The sequence below is a fragment of the Molossus molossus genome, unplaced genomic scaffold (assembly GCF_014108415.1).
Source record: "Molossus molossus isolate mMolMol1 unplaced genomic scaffold, mMolMol1.p scaffold_m16_p_19, whole genome shotgun sequence".
NCBI lineage: Eukaryota > Metazoa > Chordata > Mammalia > Chiroptera > Molossidae > Molossus > Molossus molossus.
Genome location: NW_023425354.1, coordinates 47,278,791 through 47,290,567, shown reverse-complemented (window position 1 = coordinate 47,290,567; position 11,777 = coordinate 47,278,791).

Here is an 11,777-nt window from a genome sequence, read left to right as displayed (position 1 = left end):
TCTAGGAAGATTATATATTTCTAAGAACTGGTCAGTTTCTTCTAGGTTATTGAATTTGGTGGCATATAGTTTTTCATAGTATTCTTGTAGGATCCTATACGATTCTTGTAATTCTGTGGTGTCTGACATAACATTTCCCTTTTCTTTTGTGACTTTGTTTATTTGGTTCTTTTCTCTTTATTTCTTAGTGAGTCAAGCTAATCTTTTCAAAGACCCAGCTCTTAGTTGTATAAAGTTATTCTATTGTTTTTTGTTCTCTAGTGCATTTAATTCTGCTTTTATTTTTATCTTTTTCCTTCTACTGACTTTGGGCTTCATTTGTTACTCTTTTTCTAGTTCTTTAAGAGGTAATGTTAGGTTGTTTATTTGGGATTTTTCTTGTTTATTGAGATAGCCCTGCAATGATAGAAACTTTCCTCTTATTACCACTTTTTGCTGCATCCCAAAAGTTTTGATATATGGTATTATCATTCTCATCTGATTCTATGTATCTGTTGAACACCCCCCCTTTTTTTACTTTGACCCAGTCTGTGTTTAGTAGTATATTGTGGTTTCCCCCCATATTTGTGTTTTTCCCACTTTCATCTTCTTAAATTTGTAGAAGCTAGTTTTGTGTCCCAATGTATGGTCTATGCTTGAAAATGTTCCATGTGCACTAGAGAAGAATGTATGATCTGGTGTTCTGGCATCAGAGGCTCAGTAAAGGTCAACATGTCCATTTGGTCATATGTGTCATTTAAGGTCAATATTTTCTTATTGATTTTATGTTTGAATGATATGTTTATAGCTGCAAATGGGGTATTTAGGTCCCCTACTATAATTGTGTTTTTTCAATTTCTCCCTTTTGGATCTGTTAGTAGTTTGTTTATATATTTTGGTGCTCCCTGATTGGGTTCATATATATTAATGTGTTATGTCTTCATGAAGTATTGTCCCCTTTATTATTATAAAATGTCCTTTTTTGCCCCTTGTTACCATATTGTCTTGGAATTTATTCTGTAAGATATAAGTATGGCTACACCCTCTTTTCTCTGGATGCCATTTGCTTGGAGAATCATTTTCCTTTTACTTTGAGTCTCTATTTGTCCTTGCAGCTGAGATATATCTCTGGAAGACAGCATACGGTGTGGTTTTATTTTTTATTCAATCTGCTACTATGTGTCTTTTGATTGGTAATTTCAGTTGATTTACATTTAGGATGATTATTCATGTACGAGGATTTACTCTAGCCAATTTTATATTTTGAGGTTGATTTCTTTCTTTTTTTTCATGGTAGCACTATGTCTTCATTGTTTCTTTTCTTTTGTTTTTCTTTCTATTATTTTTGTTTGGTGGCATTCTGTGATTTTTTTCTCTCTCCTCTTTTTTTCATGTCATGTGTCTCAGTTCTAGATCTTTTTGTGTGTTTACCATTAGGTTTATGCAAAAGAAAGCTACATATATGCAGTAATTCTTTTTTCTTTTGAATACATCTTATCTCCATTCCCCTTTGAAAATTCAGAACTTTAAACCCTTTTAATGTTTTGTTGACACCAATTATTCCTATTAATGCTCTGAGTTCATTTCCAAGTTGTAGTAGCTATTGTCTTCTTCTTCTCTTTTTAAAAATGTTCTTACCTCTTTTAACCTTTATGCTATATTTAAATGCATAATACCCTATTCCGATCATGGGTTGCAATTTCCTGTTTCTGTCTGTCTGTCTGTTAGCCACATTACTCAGTTTTGTATCCTTTTGTCTTTTTCTGTTAGGTAGAATAACCCCTTCAGTATTTCCTGTAATGAAGATCTTGTGGTAGTAAATTTCCTCAGCTTTTTTATGTCTGGGAAAGTATCTATTTCTTCTTCATATCTAAAGGATAACTTCTATGAATATATTATTCTTGGCTCATAATTTCTCTCTTTCAACAGTTTGAATATTTGATTTCACTCTCTCCTAGCTTGTAGTGATTCTGCTGAAAAAATTTCATGACAGCCCTGGCCAGTTTGGCTCAGCGGTTAGAGTGTCGGCCTGCGGTCCAGAGAGACCCAGGTTCGGTTCCCGCTAAGGGCACGTACTCCGGTTGCAGTTTGTCCCCGGCCCTGGTTGGTCGTGCGGGTGGCAGCCACTCGATGTGTCCCTTCACGTCGATGTTTCTCTCTCTCTCCTTCCTCTCTCTCCCTCCCACTCTATCTCTACAAAAAATGAAAAAATATCCTCGGGTGAGGATTAAAAAAAAAAAAAAAAATTTCATGACAATCTTGGGATTTCCCTTCAGGTTACCATATTCTTTTCTCTGGTTGATTTGAAAATTCTTTCTTTGTCATTAATTTTTGACACTTTTAATGTAATGTCCTTGGAGGTCCTTTTGGATTGAGATAATTAGGTGTTCTGTCAGCTTCTTGGATTTGGTCCGTGGGCCAATGCTCTAACTTCCAAGCCAAACTGGCCAGGGCCAACTGAGTTATTTCTAGATTTTTATATTTCATATCTCTAGTACTTTCCCCCCTCCAGTCAGCTCTATTTCCTCAGCTTGCTAGTTAATTCTTCATCTCTCTCTCTCTTTTATTTATTAATTAATTTTTTTATCCTCACCAGAGGACATTTTTTGCATTCATCTTCAGATAGAGTGGGAGGGAAAGAGGGAGACAGAGAGAGAGAAAGAAACATTGATGTGAGGGAAATACATTGACTGGTCACCTCCCCGACAACCCTGACCAGGGCCGGGGATCAAACCTACAACCCACATACACGCCTTGACCAGGAATGAAAGCCATAACCTTTCAGTCTGCAGGCCAACACACTAACCACTGAGCCAAACTGGCCAGGGCCATTCTTCATCTTATTTTTTTTTTTAGTTCTTCAGCTCCAGAATTTCTGTTTGGTTCTTTTTTTAGAGCTTCAATCTCTTTGGCAAAATACTCGTTTTGTTTGTTGATTTTATTTCTAAGTTCATTAGACTTCTCTTCTGAGCTTTCTTGTATCTTGAGTTTTTTCAGAACTACAATCTTGAATTCTTATTATTTAAACAATCTATTTTCATATGTAAGTTTATTTTCTGAATATATTTTATTTTCTTTCTAAGCTGCCTTGTTACCCTGATTAGTCATGATATAGGATGGATTATTCCTCTGTCTAGGCATTTTTGGGAATGAAATCTGCTTTTTTAAAAACAAGTGGCACTTCTCTATTTAGTAGGTTAATAAAGAGATCTTTCTTTTCTTTTCTATTAGATGGCAAAGAAGTACAAGTTTTTATTTGTTTGTTTTTCTGTTTTGTTTTGTTTTTCTCATGCACTGTTCCAGCCTTTTGTATCTCTGTAGGGCAGTGGGAAATGCCCTGTATTCCTTGGGGAACTGAGGGTACCCTCTGCGACCAGGTCACCTGAGTCTCAGAGCCCCACCCCGGTGGGGAAATGTGGTAGGAGATGAGGTTCCAAGTCTATGAAATCTCAGCACTGCTTCCTGCAACCAGTGCTGCTGACAGTTTTGCACTGCCCAAGGGTCCCTGTGCCCCCACTGGGATCAGCCCCAAAGGGTGAATGCTGGGTGGGCTGGGGGAGGTCAGTTAGTGCATTTGTGGTTTTTTTCTCCTACCAGTAATGGCAACTGCCAGACCTCAGCTGCCTCACCTCTGTACCTCCACCTCTGTCACTGGAATTAGCCACAGTGTGTGTCTGCTGCTTACACAAATGCTTCTGCCTCTCCATTTCCCAGGACTGCAGATAGTATATTCTGTAACCTGACAGTCACTGCTACAGTTTCTTCTGTGGCCCAATGCTAGCTCTGGGAGAGTGAGAAGGGGCAAGCCTTTGGGGGTGGGGAGTGAGTGGCGGTAACCAGGTCTGTTGGCTTTCTTTTTCTGCCTGGCAATGGCAGCTACCCCACCAATACTGATGCACCTCTATGCTCCTAGTCTGCCCTGGTCACTGGGTACAGCTGAAGTATGTGCTGACCACTGAGGCAGGAAAGCTCGCTCTACCTCGCTTCTCCTTGTGGCTGTAGAGAATACAGGATGCAACCTGATTCCCCCCTCTCTCCAGAGATTTGCAGTGAGCTGTAGGCTGCATCCAGTGCATGGATCTCTCAGACGTCACATTATTGTCTGTGTCTGTGGACAAAGCATATATACATATAAGTTCTTTGGTTAATCTCTCCCACCTTCCCTGCCCCACTTCCCTCTGAGTTTCATCAGTCTGTTACATGTTTCCACTCCTCTGATTCAATTTTATTCATTAGTTAATTTTGTTCATTAGATTCCACATATAATGAGATCATGTGATGTTTGTCTTTTTATTTTTTTTTAAATCTTTATTGTTGAATGTATTACAGATGTTCTTCATTTTTCCCCCATTGACCCCCTCCTCCACACTCCCACACCACCTCCCGCCTTTTCCCACACTATTGTCTGTGTCCATTGGTTATGCATATAAATTCTTTGGTTTATTTCTTCCCACCTCCAAACCCCTTTCCTTCGAGGTTTGTCAGTGTAGCAATGAATTTGTACTTCTTAATCCCCTCACCTTTTTCATCCATTCCCCAACCCCCCTCCCATCTGGCAACCAACAAAATGTTCTCTGTATCTATGAGAATGTTTCTGCTCTGCTTGTTCATTTTGTCTGTAGATTCCATTGTCGATAGATATGTATTCATTGCCTTTTTTTTTTTTTAAACAACAGATATTTATTCTCTCACAATTTGGAGGCCAGAGGTCCAAAATCAAGATGTTGGCAGAGATGGTTCATCTTGGAAGTGTGAGGGAGTATCCATTCCATCCTCCCTCCTGGCTTTTGGCGCTTGCCATTAAGCCTTGGTGTCCTTTGGCTTGTAGACGCACCAACTTGGTCTTAGTTTCCCCATCTGCAAATACAAAGAGTGGACAGGATATCCTAGTGTCTTCTGGTTTGAAAGTTCAGTGGCTTTCACATGAGGGAAGGGTATTTGATCATCACTAGATTTTACAGATTCTCATTCTGGAAAATTGTCCTAAAGGTGAAATGGAAAAGACTATTTTGGTCAGATTCTAGACTGGGGCCAGGGCAGGGTGTCCTGATTGCCAAGAGATGTGGGTCAAGATAAGCAGAGGAGACCGAGCATAGTAATTATAAATAACAATGTTCTTGACACTTTTTCCCAATGGCTTGCCATGCCAGAGGGAGTCCCAGAGCAGCACGGAGTACAAAATCCTGGCGCTGGGGTGATGTCTGGTGTGTTCGCAATTTCCTGACTCAGAGCCTGGATTTCAAACAGTATCTGCTGACTAACTGGCTGGGTGAGTCCTGTAGCTCTGGTTCAATTCCTGGCTCCACCTCTTAGACAAATGGCTTTTTGAGCCTCCAGAGACACATCTGTAAAATGAGTGCCACCATAGCTGCTGTGAAAGGCTGTAGAAGCTTCTTATCTAGAATTTGGTGATTGAACGTCTGGGTATTGCCATTTGTTTGTTCATATATTTTATCTTTTTCTTCAAAAAGACCCTTCATCATTTCATATAACGGTTTGGTGGTGATGAACTCCTTTAACTTTTCCTTGTCTGGGAAAGTCTTTATGAGGCCATCCATTCTAAATGACAGCTTTGCAGGATAGAGTAATCTTGGTTGTAGGTTCTTGCTTTACATCACTCTGAATATTTCTTGCCACTCCCTTCTGGCCTGCAAAGTTTCTTTTGAGAAGTCAGCTGACAACCTTATGGGAACTCCCTTGTAAGTAAATAACTGCATTTCTCTTGCTGCTTTTAAGATTCTCTCTTTGTCTTGAACAATTTGCATTTTGATGATGATGTGTCTTGATGTGGATCTCTTGGGGTTCATCTTGTTTGGGACTCTCTGTGCTTCCTGGACTTGTATATCTGTTTCCTTCACCAAGTTAGGAAAGTTTTCTGTCATTATTGTTTCAAACAGGTTTTCAATTTCTTGTTCTCTCTCTTCTGTTTTTCTTTTTCTGATTGGCTTATGTCATATACCATAATATTCTCCAGATCCCTCCATGCTTTCTCAAAGGGTAATAGATCCATCTTTTTACAGCTGCATAGTATTCCATATGAAAAACCACTCAACATCACTAATCATCCGAGAGATGCAAATTAAAACAACTATGAGCTATCACCGCACACCTGCCAGAATGGCTACCATCAACAAGTCAACAATCAACAATCAACAAGTGCCAGCGAGGATGTGGAGAAAAACAAACTCTAGTACTCTCCTGGTGGGAATGCAGACTGGTGCAGCCACTGTGAGAAACAGTGTGGTGTGTCCTCAAAAAATTAAAAATGGAACTTCCATTTGACCCAGTGATCCCACTTCTAAGAATACATCCTAAGAATCCCGAAACACCAACCAGAAAGAATATATCTACCCCTATGTCCAGAGCAGCATTATTTATAATATCTAAGATCTAGAAACAACCTAAGTGTCCATCAGTAGATGAGTGAACAAAAAAGCTGTGGTACAGACCTGGCCAGTTTGGCTCAGTGGTTGGAGCATCGGCCCACTGACCTAAGAGTCATGGGTTTGATTTCCAGTCAAGGGCATGTACCTGAGTTTCAGGTTTAATCCCCACCCCAAAAGGGAGCATGCAGGAATCAACCGATCCATGAGTCTCTCTCACATCGATGTTTCTCTTTCTCTCCCTCTCTCTGTCTCTCTATCACTCTCCTCTGCCCCTCCCTTCCACTCTTCCTAAAAATATCAGTGGAAAAAATATCCTCAGGTAAGGATTAAACAACAACAATAAAAAAAGCTATCGTATAGAGTCCAGGCTTTTAATCTTGGTGGGACAGTGTCTCCCAATATTAAGTCACCTATCAGGATATTGAGGTTTCTCTGCTTAATAAGATCTTGAGAATTCCTGTTCAAAAAATTATTATATGTTTCTACATTGATGATATTTTTCTGTTCTATTGAATTATTTATTTCAAAATGTGTTACTGAAAGGAAGGGATTTTTTCTTCTTTTGCTATGTGACTATTATTAATATAAAGAAAATATACAGAAAACTATTCTTTGTTTTATATTCATTTTATATCTTATCCTGGTATTTATTTTGTAGCTTGTCTCTTATTAGGTCTAATACTTTTTAAATAGTTTATTGATTAAAAAAAATTTTTTTACAGAGAGCGGAAGGGAGAAGGAGAGAGAAAAATATCGAAGAGAGCACATTGATCCACTCTCTCCTCTAGGCCTTCTACTGGGGAACAGTCCTGTAACCCAGGCATGTGCCTTGACCAGGAATCAAAGGGCAACCTCCTGGTATATGGGACAATGCCCAACCAAGTGAGCCACACTGGCCAGGGCAGCTCTAACAACTTTTTATGGAATCCTTTGGTCTTCCTAGGAATACAATGATATCATTTCAAATAATGATCATTTTGTTATTTGTTGCCCTAAATGTAATTATACCTTTTCCTTTCCCATTCCACTCATTGGGCTCTCCCAAAGAATATATAATAACTGTGATTACAGTTGTGATCTCTGGCCTCTTCCAGATTTAAGTGTAATGGTTTTGGTTAACATAACATTTTCAGTACTGCATATATATTCTTTGTCATATTAAGGAATACTTACTTTTTTTTATTGATGTTTAGAAAGAGAGAAAGGGAGAAGGAGAGAGAGTTAGAAATGTCGATGAGAGAGAAATATCAATGAGCTGTCTTCTGCATGCCCCCCACATGCTCCCGGACTGGAGATCAAGCCAGCAACCTGAGCAAGGCCCTGACTAGGAAATGAACCGGTGACCTCTTGGTACACGGGTCAATGCTCAACCACTGAGCCACACCAGCTGGGCATATGTAGAGGATTTGCTTGTGATAAGTGTATTATTTCAAAAAAATTCATTATAAGTGGCTAGTGCCACAATGATCTATTTTATCTTGTCTAATTAATGTAATAAATCATTGTGGCAGAGTTCCCGATAGAGTGCCTCTGCAGGCCTCCGTGCCTCCATAGAGCTTGCAGGACGTGTTTCCTTTGGCAGCAGTTAACTTGGAGCTCCACAGAGCTGGAGTAAGCACGCCCCCTTGCCAATATCAATGGGCTTCAATTAAAGCCCCAGAAATCTATGTTCTACTGGTATAATCCCATCCTTTTCTCCCAAACCCTAAAACCATCTTCATCATCTGCCTTGGGACCATTGGAGCTAATATCTCTAAGCATTTTATCCCTGTTTATATCAGCTATTTTAAGAAGTCTAGGTCTCCATTTCATCTCTCATTCTCCAGACTCTAATTCCAAACTCCTGGCAAGATTGATCAAGAAAACAGAAAGGAAAAATGTACAAATAAACTATATTAGCAATGAAATGTAGCCACAACTAGAATTGCTACAATAATTTATAAATAAGAGACTATTGTTAATGAGACAATAAATTTGATGAAAATTTTTAAACTTCCTAGAATAAGTAGAACGAAATCTGACTCAAGACAAAATACAAAACTAGAATTATCTTATAACTATTAAATAATCTAAAGAGATAGTTTAAAATACTCCCACTACCCTCCCCCCAAAAAAGTGAAAACCCACCCAAAATAGGCAGTTGTAGAGGTGAGTTCTATAAAGCAGTCAATGAAAAGATATTACCAACCATCAATAGTTCTTCTAAAATATTTTTCAAAGAAATGAAGAACATTATTTAACTCACTAAGAGTAATTCAACCATCTTAACAAAACCAGAAAAGCCAATCATACTGATAAACATAAATACAAATTATAATTAAAATGTTAGCAAAGGTAGCTATATTTTGATAAAGGAACAGAGCAAAGGGAATCAGACATTAAGAAGCCTAATCTACTAAGAAGTTGCCGCATTCATAGGCACCTTTTGGGGTCAGAGGATTTCCCCACCAAGGGAATTAACACACTTTCCTCCCCCTGTAGAGAAAAAGGACCAGCTTTCCACACTCCCCAGGGTACAAATGGTTCATTCCCCCAGATTATGGTGGGAGAAATAAACAATAAAGGGGAAATTCCTCTTCTGGGCAGATGTCCAATGGAAACCAAGATGGCGCAAGGGGAGGTACTTCTACTCTGAAGCACTTTCAGTAGGAACTACAATGACGACTATAAAGGGGAGGCACCTAGCCTGGGAAAAGGATCAAATTGGATAAGGGTCACAGAACCCCTGAAGATCTAGGAAATGGATTTTTTTAGGGGAGGAACCAGTAGAAGCCCTGGAAGGACTGGGAAATTGATTGCTTAGTTTGAAAGGGTGCCTAGTCCTTCCCAAGACTGAGATAATATAACAGAATTTAACAATGTATAAAATAGGTACTGTTCCTGGGAGTTGTAGGCAGGATTTAGGGAGACCCGGGAAACCCAGAAATGATTGCTGTGGACTTCCGGTCAAGATGGCGGCATAGGTAAACGCGGTATCGCGTCCTCCCACAACCACATCAAAGTTACAACTAAACTACAGAACAACCATCATTCTAAACCGCCTGAAATCAAGCTGAATGGAAGTCGTACAACTACGGAATTTTTAAAAAAAGCAGCCACATCCAGACTGGTAGGAGGGGTGGCAGCGCGAGGGGTGGCGGCGGCGCGGCGTCAGCGTGGCGGTGCGACGGGCTGGTCCCACACCCAAGCGTGGCGGATAAAAATCAGGAGGCTTCCGCGGCTGGGAAGGTCCTTCCTGAGGACTGAGGGGTCCCCGTCCCACACCAGGTGCCCCGTTCAGGGTTCCAGTGCCAGGAAGAGAAGTCCCCATAACTTCTGGCTGGAAAAACCAGCAGAAACTGAGGCTCAGGGAAGCTGAAGCGGCTGGAACCCCAGGCAGCTCCCTAAAGGGCCGGCGCACGGACTTATCGGACTCTCTCCCTCTAAGCTCGAAGGGGAGGCAGCTCGAGGGGCGCCAGAGACATACAGGGAAGAACTGAGCTGTTTGGCACTGGAGCGAGGGCTGGAGAGGGGGCTTCCTCGGGGACAAATGTGCTGTCAGAGGCCTTTGTTCCTTTGGTGAGCCCTTCCCGGAGGCGGCAGACAGAAGCCATAACTGGGACCCCAGCAACCTGGCTCACACTGGTAGCCCCGCCCTGCTGACTCCCTGAGGCCCCGCCCCGCCCCACACAACTTTCAAGCCCGCCCAAGCTGTTGCCACTTGCTTAACCATAGGATTGGCCCGGTCTTGGATCCTGCTTCAGGTTTTTCCTAAATTCTTTCAAACGAGCAGCATCGGGTCTCAGCGAGCCCCATACCTCTCATTAAGTAATACACAGAAACAAACACAGGGAGGCAGCCAAAATGAGGATACAAAGAAACAGGTCCCAAATGAAAGAACAGAACAAAACCCCAAGAAAAGAACTAAGCGAAAGGGAGATAAGAAACCTAACAGATACTGAGTCCAAAATACTGCTTATAAGGATGCTCAATGAACTTAGTGAGAACCTCAGTGAACTTAGGGAGGGCCTCAAGAGCATAAAAAAGGACCAGTTAGAAATCATGGATACACAGTTAGAATTGAAGGAGGCAATAGCTGAAATAAAGAATAATTTACACAGCTTCAATAATAGAGTATGTAAATCCAAGGAGCAAACCATCGATTTGGAATATAAGGAAGCAAAAAATCCCCAATCAGAACAGCAAAAAGAAAAAAGAATCCAAAAAAATGAGGATAGTGTAAGGAGCCTCTGGGACAACTTCAAGCGTGCCAACACTCGCATCTTGGGGGTGCCCATAGGAGAAGAGAGAGAAGAAGAAATCGAAAACCTGTTTGAAACAATAATGGCAGAAAACTTTCCTAACTTGGTGAAGGAAACAGACATACAAGTCCAGGAAGCACAGAGAGTCCCAAACAAGATGAACCCCAAGAGGCACACACCAAGACACATCATCATCAAAACGCAAAAGGTTCAAGACAAAGAGAGAATCTTAAAAGTAGCAAGACAAAGGCAGCTAATTACCTACAAGGGAGTACCCATTAGGCTGTCACCTGATTTCTCAAAAGAAACTTTGCAGGCCAGAAGGGAGTGGCAAGAAATATTCAGAGTGATGAAAACCAAGAACCTACAACCAAGATTACTCTATCCTGCAAAGCTGTCATTTAGAATCGATGGCCATATAAAAACTCTCCCAGACAAGAAAAAGTTAAAGGAGTTCATCACTACCAAACCATTATTATATAAAATGATGAAGGGTCTTTTTGAAGAAAAAGATAAAATGTATGAACAAACAAAATGGCAATGAATACATATCTATCAACAATGGAATCTACAAACAAAATGAACAAGAAGAACAGAAACATTCTCATAGATACAGAGAACATTTTGTTGGTTGCCAGTTGGGAAGGGGGTTAGAGAATGGGTGAAAAAGGTGAAGGGATTAAGAAGCACAAATTCATTGCTAGACTGACAAACCTCAAAGGGAAAGGGGTTGGGGGGATGGGAAGAAATAAACCAAAGAACTTATATGCATAACCAATGGACACAGACAATAGTGTGGGAAAAGGTGGGAGGGGGGCGGGAGTGGGGAGGAGGGAGTCAATGGGGGAAAAATGAGGAACATCTGTAATACATTTTACATCCAACAGTAAAGATTTAAAAACAAAAAAAAAAACAATGTATAAAATAGAAAATTGGGCCCTGCCTGGTGTGGCTCAGATGGTTGAGTGTCATCCCATGCACCAAGAGGTCACCAGTTCCATTCCAGGTCTGGGCACATGCTCTGGTTTTCAGCTTGATCCCCAGTAGCGGACATGCTGGAGGCAGCCTATCGATGGTTCTGTCTCATCAATGGTTCTCTCTCTCTCCCCTCTCCCATCCTCTCTCACAATAAACACATAACAATAGCCCTGGCCGGTTTGGCTTAGCGGTT